At 42.2% G+C, this 12,138-nt stretch overlaps 1 non-coding gene and 1 pseudogene across 1 annotated transcript; one reads left to right on the plus strand and one right to left on the minus strand.

The window, feature by feature from the left end:
• The window catches only part of LOC114695752, a 70,010-nt pseudogene that overhangs the window by 29,938 nt on the left and 27,934 nt on the right, over positions 1-12,138 (minus strand).
• Positions 7,777-7,898, plus strand: LOC114695762. The gene has a single exon (XR_003734913.1). It is a non-coding gene; the product is annotated as a small nucleolar RNA SNORA40 (small nucleolar RNA).

A 12,138-nucleotide genomic window follows, 5' to 3' on the forward strand; every position in this document is an offset into this window, starting at 1 on the left:
TGCAAGAGGGAGAAAGAGGCCGGGCGGCGGTGGCGCACGCCTTTAATCCCAGCACTCAGGAGGCAGAGGTGGGCGGATCTCTATGAGTTCGAGCCAGCCTGGCTACCAAGTGAGCTCCAGGAAAGGCGCAAAGCTACACAGAGAAACCCTGTTCTTGAAAACAAAAACAAAAACAAGAGGAGAAAGAATAATAAAACAACAAAATGCCAGCAGTGGTGGTGCACGTCTTTAATCCCAGCACTCAGGAGGCAGAGGTGGGGCGGATCTCTGTGAGTTTGGGGCCAGCCTGGTCTACAAAGTGAGTTCCAGGACAGCTAGAGATGCACAGGGAAACCTACCTCGAAAAACCATAGAAAGAGAAAACACATTACCTGCATGTACTAACCTTAAATGTGAAATTCTATTAAGACACACCAACTAACTGGATGAAAAAATAAGGCCCAACCACACGCTGTTGTAAGAAACTGACCTCACTTCTAACACAAAAGAACACAAAGAGGCAGAATAGGAGTATTCCAAGCAAACAATCCAAAAGAGGTAGGAGTGGCTATATTTATATGAAGTAAAACAGATTTCAATTCACAAACAGTAAGGAGCAATAAAGAAGACTATGGTGGTAATCTAATTGTACTGAAATGTGATTTTCATTGTATGTTAATAAATAAAGTTGCCTGGGGGTCAGAGCTATTAGAGCCATAGCAAGAGCGTGGTGGTGGCGGCGGCGGCGGCGGCGGCGGCGGCAGCAGCAGCAGCGCACGCCTTTATTCCCAGCACTTGGTAGAAGAGCTAGGTAGATCTCTGTGTGTTTAAGGATACAGCCAGCATTGGAGACATACACCTTTAAGACCTGGAGGGCGGTACCTACAGGCAGTGACGAGGCAGTCACGTGTTTGGGTTTACAAACAATGAGAAGGCAGAACAGAAAGACTATTTAAAGACAGACACACAGGAAGTAGCTCTTTTTCGGGGAAGCTAGGAGCACTGCAGGAGGTAAGATTTTAGCTCTGCGCTCTGACCTCTCAGCTTTCTCTTTTACATTGGTTCTGTGTTTCTTATTTTAATAAGACGGTTGGTTACATCTACAAAAGACCACTGTCTGACAATCAAACTGTCAGAAGGATAAAGAGGCAATCAGGAAAAAGGAACAATTGTAGCTATACACAAATACAGTGTCAGAGCAGGAAGGGGCAGACTCCACACAGTTCCAGTAAGGACCCTAACACCCCAGTGTCAGCAATGTCATCCAGACAGAAAACCAAGAGAAACATCACTTAAGCTTCAGCCTAGACCAAATGGACCTAAAAAACACCAACAGAACATTCCACCCAATCCTTATAAATTACACTTTTTTCTCATTACCATGTGCAACATTTTCCAAGACACATCATATAGTCATGGAAAAAAGCTCAACAAAATTTGAATCCTGAAATCACACCTCATGTTTTTTCCAATCTCAATGCAGCAAGACTAGAAATCGTACGATAATAAAACTTTGAAAATCATATAAATACATGAAAAGCAAGCTCTTTATTTTCTTTTTTGAGATGGTCTTAAACTTAGCCCAGGCTGGCCTTGAAGTCTCCATCCTTCTGCTCAGCCTCTCAGTACAGGGATTACAGGTGTGTAACCACCATATCATCCTAGTTATTCTGAAATAACCAATAGATTATGGAAACCAAGAGGAAATGTTTTAAATTTCTTGAAAAAATGAAAATGGAAATACAGCACATCAAAACCGGAAAAGATATCAAAACACAACGTATGTTACATTTTAAGAAACTAGAAATGGAACAAACAGACCATAGGTTAGGAGAAAATAATAACAAAGATCCAGCAAAAGTAAACATGCAAAATAAAAATGCACGAGAAACTAAAGCTACAACAGTATAGTTATTCTAGAAAATACATGATAAATGCTTAGCCAGAGATAAAAATGGAGACCCTGGTGTGGTAGCACATGCCTTTAATCTCAGCACTCAGAGGCAGAAAGCAGGCAAATTCAAGCCAGCCTGGTCTATATATCAAGCTGCAAGACAGCCAGGGTTACATAACGGAGGACCCTGTCTCACAGAAAAAAAAAAAAAAGCACTTCTGGCACAGTGCTCATACCTGCAATTCCAATATTGGAAAGAGTTCCAGGCTAGCCTGAGCTACAGAATGAGACTTGAAAGGAAAGTCCGGAAGGCAAGTGAGTGAGATGGCTCAGTGGGTGAGGGGCTTACCCCACGCCTGAGGGCCTGAGTTCAGTTCCTAGGACAGTATGGCGAAGGAGAGCAGTAACTCCTGATTTTACTCACATATACAAGAGCGATGTCTGGGGAGGTACCCTCAACTAAGCTTTGGGGTGCATGTCCCAGCACTTGAGAGGCCAAGGCAAGAAGACTCTAACTCCAGGTTAACCTGGCTATTAGAGTAAGCATGAGGCCAGCTGGGTTACTCAATAAGATCCATCTCAGAAAGAAAACAAAGATAGCAGTGAAAGGAGAGATTCCAACTGCCGTCACAGGAATACAATCATCACTAGGAATGACCATCAACAACTATACAACGACTGTTCAGAAAAACACAGAATCAACTGAAGAAACCAGTAACAAGCAAGGAGACTAAATCAGTTTCCCAATCCTTTCTTCAGTCCTCTCAAAGATAAAGACAGGGCCAGATAGCTTCCCTGCTGAATTCAACTAAAACATTTATAGCACATACCAAATTTGTTTAAATTAGTACAAAAAAAAATCAAAGAATTCTTCCAAAGATATTCTATGTGGTCAGTACTATTGCAACAACAAAAGTAAATAAGAATACAACCACAAAAAGAAGCTATGGGCAGGCATCTTTGACAAATCCAGATGCAAAAATCCTCACAGACTACTAGCCAACTGATCAAGGGGAATGGGTTATTGACACGGGGTTTGCCTAAGCTAGGTCCCAGTGCCATGAAACAGTAACTACGACATCAACAACACAGCACCTTAAAGGTGTTACCTACAGCATTCATGGAGAGAGGAGGACTGCCCTGAGCTGGAGGCTAATCTGGGCTACACAGAGCTCCAGGACAGCCTGGACTACAAGTAAGACAGAACAGCAACGATCAATAAATGTAAGCAACCAACCATGTGATCATCTCAACAGATACAAAAGAAAAAGAAAGATTTTTATGAAACTTTGTAACCCTTTGGGATAGGGCTTTCAAGGACCAGAAGGAACATACTTAAACACATAAGGCCATATCCAAAAATACAACAGCTAGTTTTCTGATGAGGAAGAACCAAGAACTTTCTCTCTAAACATCTCAAACAAGGGGAAAAGCCCTTTTACTCGTTACTCAATGAAGTGCTGCAAGTGCCGTACAGAGTATGCGGGAAGAGAAGAAACACTGTGGACAGTGGAGAGGAAGTCAGATTGTCACTGTCAGCAGATGACATGCTCTTACACATGCAAACCAGAGGGCTCTGCCAGAAAACCTGAAGACCTGGCTAACACTAAGGAACAAATTCAACAGTTTCTGGACAGGCCTTCCACAGATAAAACCCACCAGTACTACCTCAGGCCAAGAGCAGCAAGCTCTCTAAAACAGCATCAGGAAAGCAACCACATTTACAACAGTCACCAAAACAAACACAAACCCACAATACTGACGCATATATTTAACCAGAAAAGTGAAAGTTCTACAATAAAAACTATGTAACACTGGTTAAATGAAGCAGGAGCATACAGCTCAGTGATAAAACCTGGGCTCAGAATGTATGATACTTTAGTTCAATTCCCAGCACCAAAATAATTTTTAAAATTATATATATATACATATATATATATACCTAATGCAAATTAATATAGTACAATAGATAGAAATGTGTATGTGTGTGTGTGTGTGTATGTTATGCACACATGGGGGGGGGGTCCAGACACACATACACACACACACACACACACACTTTTTTTTTTTAAAGACATGATTCCAAGCTGGTGTACTGAGGCTTGGCTTGACCTCCAACTTCTGGGTCACCAGCCTCCACTGAGATTGCAGGTGTGTGTGATCATGTCCACTTTTATTCACTGCTGGGAACCAAACCCAGGGCTTCATGTATGCTAGGCAAGCACCTGCACCAAATGAGCTGCATCCCAAGTCCTGAAGAAACAACACACACTGGCCATATGTCCAGTCATCTTGCTAAATTTAATCTTAATTCTAACAGCTCAACTGTGGTGTGGTCTTTACATTTTATATGTGCATATTAATGTAAATGAGTGAACTGTGATAAGTTTGCACATTCACTTTAATCTCTTATTTCTTTTTCTTGCTGGGCATTGACTCAGATCTGCAGAATTGTGTATAGCCAAGGTCATGGCAGAGCAAATACCACTACACAATTACATGACCTCTAATAAGGAGCTGGAGAAGGGTCACATGCCCTTCTCCCTGCTCCTGCTTGTGAGGTGGATTGGCTCCCGGTCAGATCAGAGGACAAGTTCAGCTGTCTACTCTGTTCTGTAATTGTGAGTGTATTTCCTCAATTTATCTCTCTCACAGTTATGAGAGAGGCCCTGAGTTCAAGCACAGCCGAGGCTATAGAGACTGAAGGCAAAACAAAACAAGAATAGCCTTCTCTGTATAAATCTTGGTCATGAACACACACACACACACACACACACACACACACACACACACACACACACACACACACACCAGTCTACTTGTAATCATTAAAATTCTATAGACAACTTTTCATGCTTCCATCTAATGTTCTTACTGAACTCCTTGAAGTTAAAACCTTATTTAAGTTTTAGCTCCTGGGCTTACCATTATGCCTGAAACAATTCGCTGACTCCATTCTATTGCAGAAAACTGTCTATTATTGCATGTGGATGCCTACTTTAATAAGCTGTATGAGATACATATTTACATATCATATAAAGCAAACATTCAATTTTGTTTAATTTATGAATAGCTGTAAATCAAGGAAAAAGTCAGGGACAAAAGATAATGTATTTCCAGAATCATAGGGTGGTATCTCACAGGGAAAAAAAAAACAAAAACATTTTCACCCAAGTGGCTTTTAAAATATACTGCTTTGTATGCTTTTCTACATTGGTATAATGACACCAGTCTGTCTTAGAGAAGTAAGTTAGATACTTGCCACCTTAGAATGAAAACAAAACATGAAAAGCTTTCAAATACTTTGAATAAATTGTAGTTAAGCTTCAAATATACTGATAATATGCTTAGCAACATCTAATATCCTTTTCTAGTACTGAATATTATCTAGCAAAAACTCACATCTCCATAAAGAAATGGCTACTTTAGCATTTTATAACTACAAACTTACTACATATGTTTATTACTACCCAAGAGTAATTTTGCTAAATACTAGCTGAAGAATAACTAACCACATCATATACTTTATTTAAAAAAAAAAAAAAAGTATATTCATAAGGGCCATAAAAATCACCAATGATTACTCTGTTACCAAGTGTTTTTTTTGTTTTGTTTTGGTTTTTGGTTTTTCAAGACAAGGTTTCTCTGTGTAGCTTTGAAGCCTGTCCTGGAACTCACTCTGTAGCCCAGGCTGGCCTCGAACTCACAGAGATCACCTGCCTCTGCCTCCTGAGTGCTGGGATTAAAGGCATGTGCCGCCACCACATGGCACCAAGCGTTTAAGATAAAATCTTTACTAGCAAAAACTCCTTGTTTGTGGTTGAGGATATAGCTCAGAGAGAGGGGGAAAAGTGGGGGGAATGGGGGCCTTGATCACCACACCTGGGAGGCAGAAGCAGGAGACATTGAGTCCTAGGCCAGCCACTAGGGTTACAGAGTAGACCAAGTCTTAAACAATAAGCAAGAAAAGAAAGTAACAATTTGATTACTGAATTAATCCTGTATTCACTGAGTTCCTATATCTACTTGGAAATATATGAAAATTAAAGTATTTGAAGTTTCTTGTAAAACAATAAAGGCAGCAATCACAATATCTGGCATTTGTGACTGATTTCATTTTTTACCTTATTTGGTGACTTCAGAGGTGAGATGGCTATCTTATTTGGTGTCTGTGTTGTAGAATTTAAAGTTGATCCAATAACGCCACTTTCCGATATTGTTATGGTCTTTGATGGAGTTCCAGGGGTAGACTGTGAAAGAACCCTACCTGCAAATGAGAGGCAGCCCATCAGTTGATGGATTTAGTAATAGTTATAAACACTTACTTACATGATGACGACCTATATATACAAGGGCTTTAGTTTCACATATACCAATATATGACTTTAGAGACATTAGTGAGACCCTAATGAACTACAGTGAACCAAGGATTACCTAAGAAGACGCTCCGAAACACAGTTAAGCCATATCCATCAGAGAGCGAGCTTGAGACAACTCAGGGCTTCTGCCTGAGTCTGCTTCTGAACTTCACCTGTCCATGGCTGTCTTCCTATCTGAACTTCACCTGTCCCATGGCTGTCTTCCTATTTGAATTTAAACCGTGCAGGGCAAAATTAAGATCCACAGTTCTGCTGGCACGCAGCTTAGTTGGCAGAGTGCTTGCCAAGCATGCAGGAAGCCATGGATCTCTCCTAGAACCTCATAAACCAGGAAAGATGGGGCACTACTGGGAAGGCAGAGACCTGAGGATCAAGGTCATTCTCAGCTACATAGAAATAAACTAGCCAGGAATACATCAGACTCAAAAAACAAAAACAAAACTCATACAGACACTTAAAAAAAATACTGGGGGCCAGAGAGATGGCTCAGTTGTTAACAGTACTTGCTACTCTTCCAGAGGACCAGGGTCAGAGCCAGAACCGCATCAAGTGACTCACAACTCCCTGTAACTTCAGCTCTATGGGACCTAATAATGCCCTCCCTCTTCTGGCCTCTGAAGGTACCCACACAAATATGACAGCGCGCGCTGCGCGCGCACACACACACACACACACGTAAGTAAAAATAAAAGCTATAATTGAATGGACAAACCTGGACACTGATTTTAGAGCAGCAAAAGGAAGGAAAAATTTCATCTAGCTGCCCTGGCCAGATCCACACTTCGCTCTGTCTTGGATAATAACTCTTCTGAAACAACCTGGGGAAATGCAAGGTGTCTGGATGACTTAGGGAACTGGAAGCCATATTTCAATAGGTGAAATATCAGGAAGTTTTATTCTCTCCTCAGTGAGAAGAGAACACAAAGCCATTCTAGACCTCTAATTCCAAAGGTCTGATCCTCTTTCCTCTCAGGTGCCTTCACCTATGGTCAGGCGCAGCCCTGGAGCTCTGAACTCCTGAAAGAGTCCATGGAATAACCATTGTACCTATGGTCAGCCCCAGCCCTGGAGCTCTGAACTCCTGAAGGAGTCCATAGAATAATCATTGCTGCTGCTCACCAAGTATTCTGATTCTCCATCTGGAGTACACTGCACTTGCGCCTCTGACCTGATGCCCTTGCCAGTCTTGAGGTTAACTAGAGTCATTGGCAACTGAGTTATGAATAAACTGGGAATGTCACTCATTGCTTTAGGTATTAATACTTCATTTTAAATGGGTATTGTCTTTCAGGAAACATTCACTTTTTAAAAAGATTTTATTTTTATTATTTTTTAACAATTGTACATATTATAGCATCTGTATGACATTTTTGGTGCTGGTTTGTTTTTTTTTTCTTCAGACAGGGTTTTTCTGCGTAGTCCTGGCTGTCCCACAACTCATTCTGCAGACCAGGCTGGCTTTGAACTCAGATCCACCTATTTACATCCTAAGTGCTTGGATTAAAAGCTTGTGCCATCACCGCCTGGCTTGTTTGAGTTTTTGTTTAACTTGTAACCAAAGACTTAAAGCTGGGTACAAAAATAAATCTCTGCAATACAGAACTCATTGTTCAGCCTGAATTTTGATATGCATGATAAAGAATGTAGTAAAATCTTTTAAATCTTAAAAAATTGAAAACAGCATAGTCAACAATAATAAACACTATTTCTTTCTTTCTTTCTTTTTTTTTTTTTTTTTTTTTTTTTTTTTGGTTTTTCGAGACAGGGTTTCTCTATGTAGCTTTGCGCTTTTCCTGGAACTCACTTGGTAGCCCAGGCTGGCCTCGAACTCACAGAGATCCGCCTGCCTCTGCCTCCGAGTGCTGGAATTAAAGGCGTGCGCCACCACCGCCCGGCGTAAACACTATTTCTTTAAGTATTTGAAAATATTAACATCAAAGTGATTTTATTAAATTGAAATTGGCAGTGGTATTTTATGATATTTAGAACCTACCGTTAAGGTCACTGGTTTTTATGAATATTGATATTGTTATGGTTGGCTTTATAAATATATTTATGTTGTAGATTAAGGTGATTTACAGGAAAAAAACTTAGTGTCTGAAATTGCTTTAAAACAGTGCATGGATGGAAGGGATAGAGGGTTTAGGAAGTAAGACTGGTCAAGATGAACACTTGCCTAAGCTGACTGAAGAGTGTAATTAAATTTCATCATGCTAATTTCTCTAAAAATTAAAAAAACTCTGTGTGTGTGTGTGTGTGTGTGTGTGTGTGTGTGTGTAGGCAGATTTGCTGCCTGCCACTAGGCCACACCTCCAGCCTTGTGTGTGTCTAAGTATACATTGTGCACACAGGTGACTGCCCCTAGGTGCAGAGGAGCGGGAGGTACAGCTAGTGTGGGCAGCCTGTGTGGGTGCAGGAGCCGAACTGGAGCAGTGTGTACTGTACCAGCTCTCCAGAAAACACACTCAGACAATCTCAGATCTTAAAGATAACTAATACTAGGGGGGAATCATCTAACACGGGGCAAAAATTATGCTGCAGAGGGCTGGCAAGATGGCTCAGTGGGTAAAGACACTTCCCACCCAAACCTGATGACCTGAGTTCAATCCTCATTTCATTTCGGAAAGAAAAAACAGAAAATCCTATTCTGAAAGTTGTCCTTGATTTCCACACACCCACACTACCGACACAGTAATATTTTAAAATTTAAAGCAAACTGTAGGTAAGGAAGAAAACAGAAGCCAAAGTTTGCTTCCTTTCTTCTGCTGTCCACTGTGCCCTTCACAGATCCCTGCCTTAGGACACCAACTCCAGTGTTGGGCTGGGCCCGCTGGGAGCCAGTGCTCTCCTGGGAAATAAGGCTGGTGAGAGTGCTGCTGGCCTTTACACCAACTGGAGGTGTCCCTTGCACTCAGGTGCAGGGAGAGGGACAGGGGAGTGAGAGTGGAAGTCCCTGACAGCAGCTGGGCACAGACAGTTACCCAGGAAGTCAGTTGAGGTGCTGAAGCACCCTGAACTCAGGGATTGGGCAAGATGGGCACACGGTCAGACCGCTTCAGCAGCTATAACCTGTGTCCAGAGTAGGAATTCAGAACAAGTAGCCACTCAATGCTCCTGCTCACAGATGTCACCTTCTGGATAGAGGTGTGGGTCACTATAGAACAAACCTAGGCTCTAGCACTTCAGACAAGTGTTCCATCACTTGTTACGCCCAGCCTACAAACCCTATATTAACTGGCTACTCTTTACAAGATTTAATGTAAGCTGTGAGTATGATGATCTGCTTGAGGAAGGGGTGAATCCCTTCTGCCTCAGGGAAAAGTGATTCCATTTGTGAGTAAGTCTCCGAGAACCCTATCTGGATTTTGGATACCCCAACTAAGTTTCCACCTGTGATTCCTTCCTTTCCTCTCAGGCTTTATTGTGTCTGGTGGGATGGCTCAGTGGGTAAGGCACCTGCCACTGAGCTGGGGGAACATCTGAGTAAGGTGCCTGACTCCACGCGGTGGAAGAGATGGGACTGTCTCAAGTTGTCTTGCGACTCCACACATACTCTAAGGTACACAAGGGCTTGCACTCAGTTTTGGGTACATGCATGGCACACACACCCACACACGCAAATGAAGTGTACAATTTTTTATTTTTTTGTTTTATTTTTTTGTTTTTGGAGAGAGGGTTTCTCTGTGTAGTTTTGCGCCTTTCCTGGAACTCGCTTTGGAGACCAGGCTGGACTCGAACTCACAGAGATCCGCCTGGCTCTGCCTCCCAAGTGCTGGGACAATTTTGTTTTAAAATAAGATTTATTATTGCACATGTGCACAAGCCACAATGTGAGTGTGTTCTCCTACCTCTCTGAGGGCCCTGGAAGCACACCCCCCTCCCAACAAGCCTTCCAGGAGCTTGGTCTCACAGGCAATTCAAGATGAAGATGAGTACATGTGTTACAGTGTGGGTCCTGGTGGACTGCCCTCCCTATGTGAGGCAGGCTAGGGTAGGAGGAATCCGATTCCTCCTACTCCTGACACTTCTGAATGGACATTAAATGGAGAATAACCCTGAGAAGACAGGCCCTTACTACAAAGGGAATTCGGGTTTCTACTTTAGGGTTTGAATCCAGGACAGGCTCTTGGGTAGCCCAGGCTGGCCTAGAACTTTACACAGTGTAGCCAAGGATGAGCTGAGCCTCCTCTTTCTCCAACAGTACAGAAAGGCAGGTTTTGCACAGATGTTCCCAGGTGCCCAGGCTGGCTCCTAAGGGCTGGGAACACCGAACTCTACACCCAAGAATGACTCTCCTGTCTTTAAGCCTCAAGAAGAGATCACAGGCTCTTTAAATCCTGGTACCTAGTTGGCAGTGTGGGACTGCCACATAACTGGCCAATAAAGCCTTGATGTTCTCTTGGGGGGAAGTCACGCCTCTTAGGATGAACAACACAAATGAGCTGTTTGATGCTGTGGATGGAAAGAGGTCCCTTCTGAAAACCTGTGATACAGCACAGGGGCAAATACAGCTTGATGCATAACTTTGGCCAATATTTTGAATATTTCATGATATACTTTAAAACTCAAGTTATTGTTTTTGAGAAATCTGCTGGATTATTCATTTAGTGGTGTGAGTCTGGTTGTTCACAGGGCCATGATGTGCTTGTGCAAATCAGAAGACACCCTGGGTGAGTCAGCTCTCTCCTCCCTCCGTGTGGGTCTCAGAGATCAAGCCCCGTGTGGTGAGGCATGGTGGCGGAGCCTTTGCCCACTGGGTATCATGCCAGCTGCTGTCATGCTCTTTCCCTTTGAGACAGGATCATGCTGTTGAGTTCTGGCTGGCCTAGAATCCACAGCAACCATCCTGTCTCAGCCTCAAAATGTGAGGATTAGAGATATGAGCTTCCATATTCAGGGCATTTGTGATTTTCTAATCTAACCCTTAACACTATTCATCTTAAACTCTGCAAATTCAAGGAAGTATACAAGTAATATAATTTTACCTTGAAATTAAATTATAAGACTTTTTGTTTGGTTGGTTTTTTGAGACAGGGTCTGTCTGTAACCCAGGTCGTCCTGGAACCCACTGATCTCAAACCCACAGTAATCTCCTGTCTCAGCATTCCAAATGAGAATATTGGCACATGCCACCATGCCCAGCTCAGCCAGATTCTAAGAGTGATCAATTCATTGGTGGATGTTTTTACACAACAACAAAGATTGCTACCATGAAGTAACCCACCATCTTAGAAGCTCTCGTAACAGGTCCGCTAATCTCATTTAACCATCTCAATGATCATGTGAGGTGATGGTATTCATATTTTAAAGAAATAAGACAAACAAAACCAGGTAGAGTATCCCACACCTGCAATCCCAGCACTTGGAAGACAGGAGGCAGAAAAATCAGGAGCTCAAGGTCAGCCTCAGCTACACAGTAAGCTTTGAGCCCCATCTGGGCTAAAGAAGACTGTGTGTGAACACCACTCTCCCACAAGATGAACAAATAAATAATTATCCAAGATCACAGAGAAAATCAACTCAAGAGCCAAGAATGAAAGCCCAATCTTCCAGTAGCTTTACATATTACTACACTGTCTTTAAGATACACATACTCACTCAACAACACTCACCAACCTAAACAGCTTCAGTGCCAAAATGACAAACATTAAAGAACTACCATCAATCTTGTACACACATACAACACTCTGTTCTGCCTTTTAAAAGGAAATAAATTCAAACACACCTAACACAGATGGACTTGAAGACCTTACAGCATGTGAAGCAAGGCAAGTACAAAACAATCAATGTTATAAAGGGATATCATACTCAAAATCAACATCATTCAATGTTCTATGATTTTACCTGGACAGGGGTGTAGCATACTCAAATCACATGATCAATGTT

The sequence above is a fragment of the Peromyscus leucopus genome, unplaced genomic scaffold (assembly GCF_004664715.2).
Source record: "Peromyscus leucopus breed LL Stock unplaced genomic scaffold, UCI_PerLeu_2.1 scaffold_298, whole genome shotgun sequence".
Lineage (NCBI taxonomy): Eukaryota > Metazoa > Chordata > Mammalia > Rodentia > Cricetidae > Peromyscus > Peromyscus leucopus.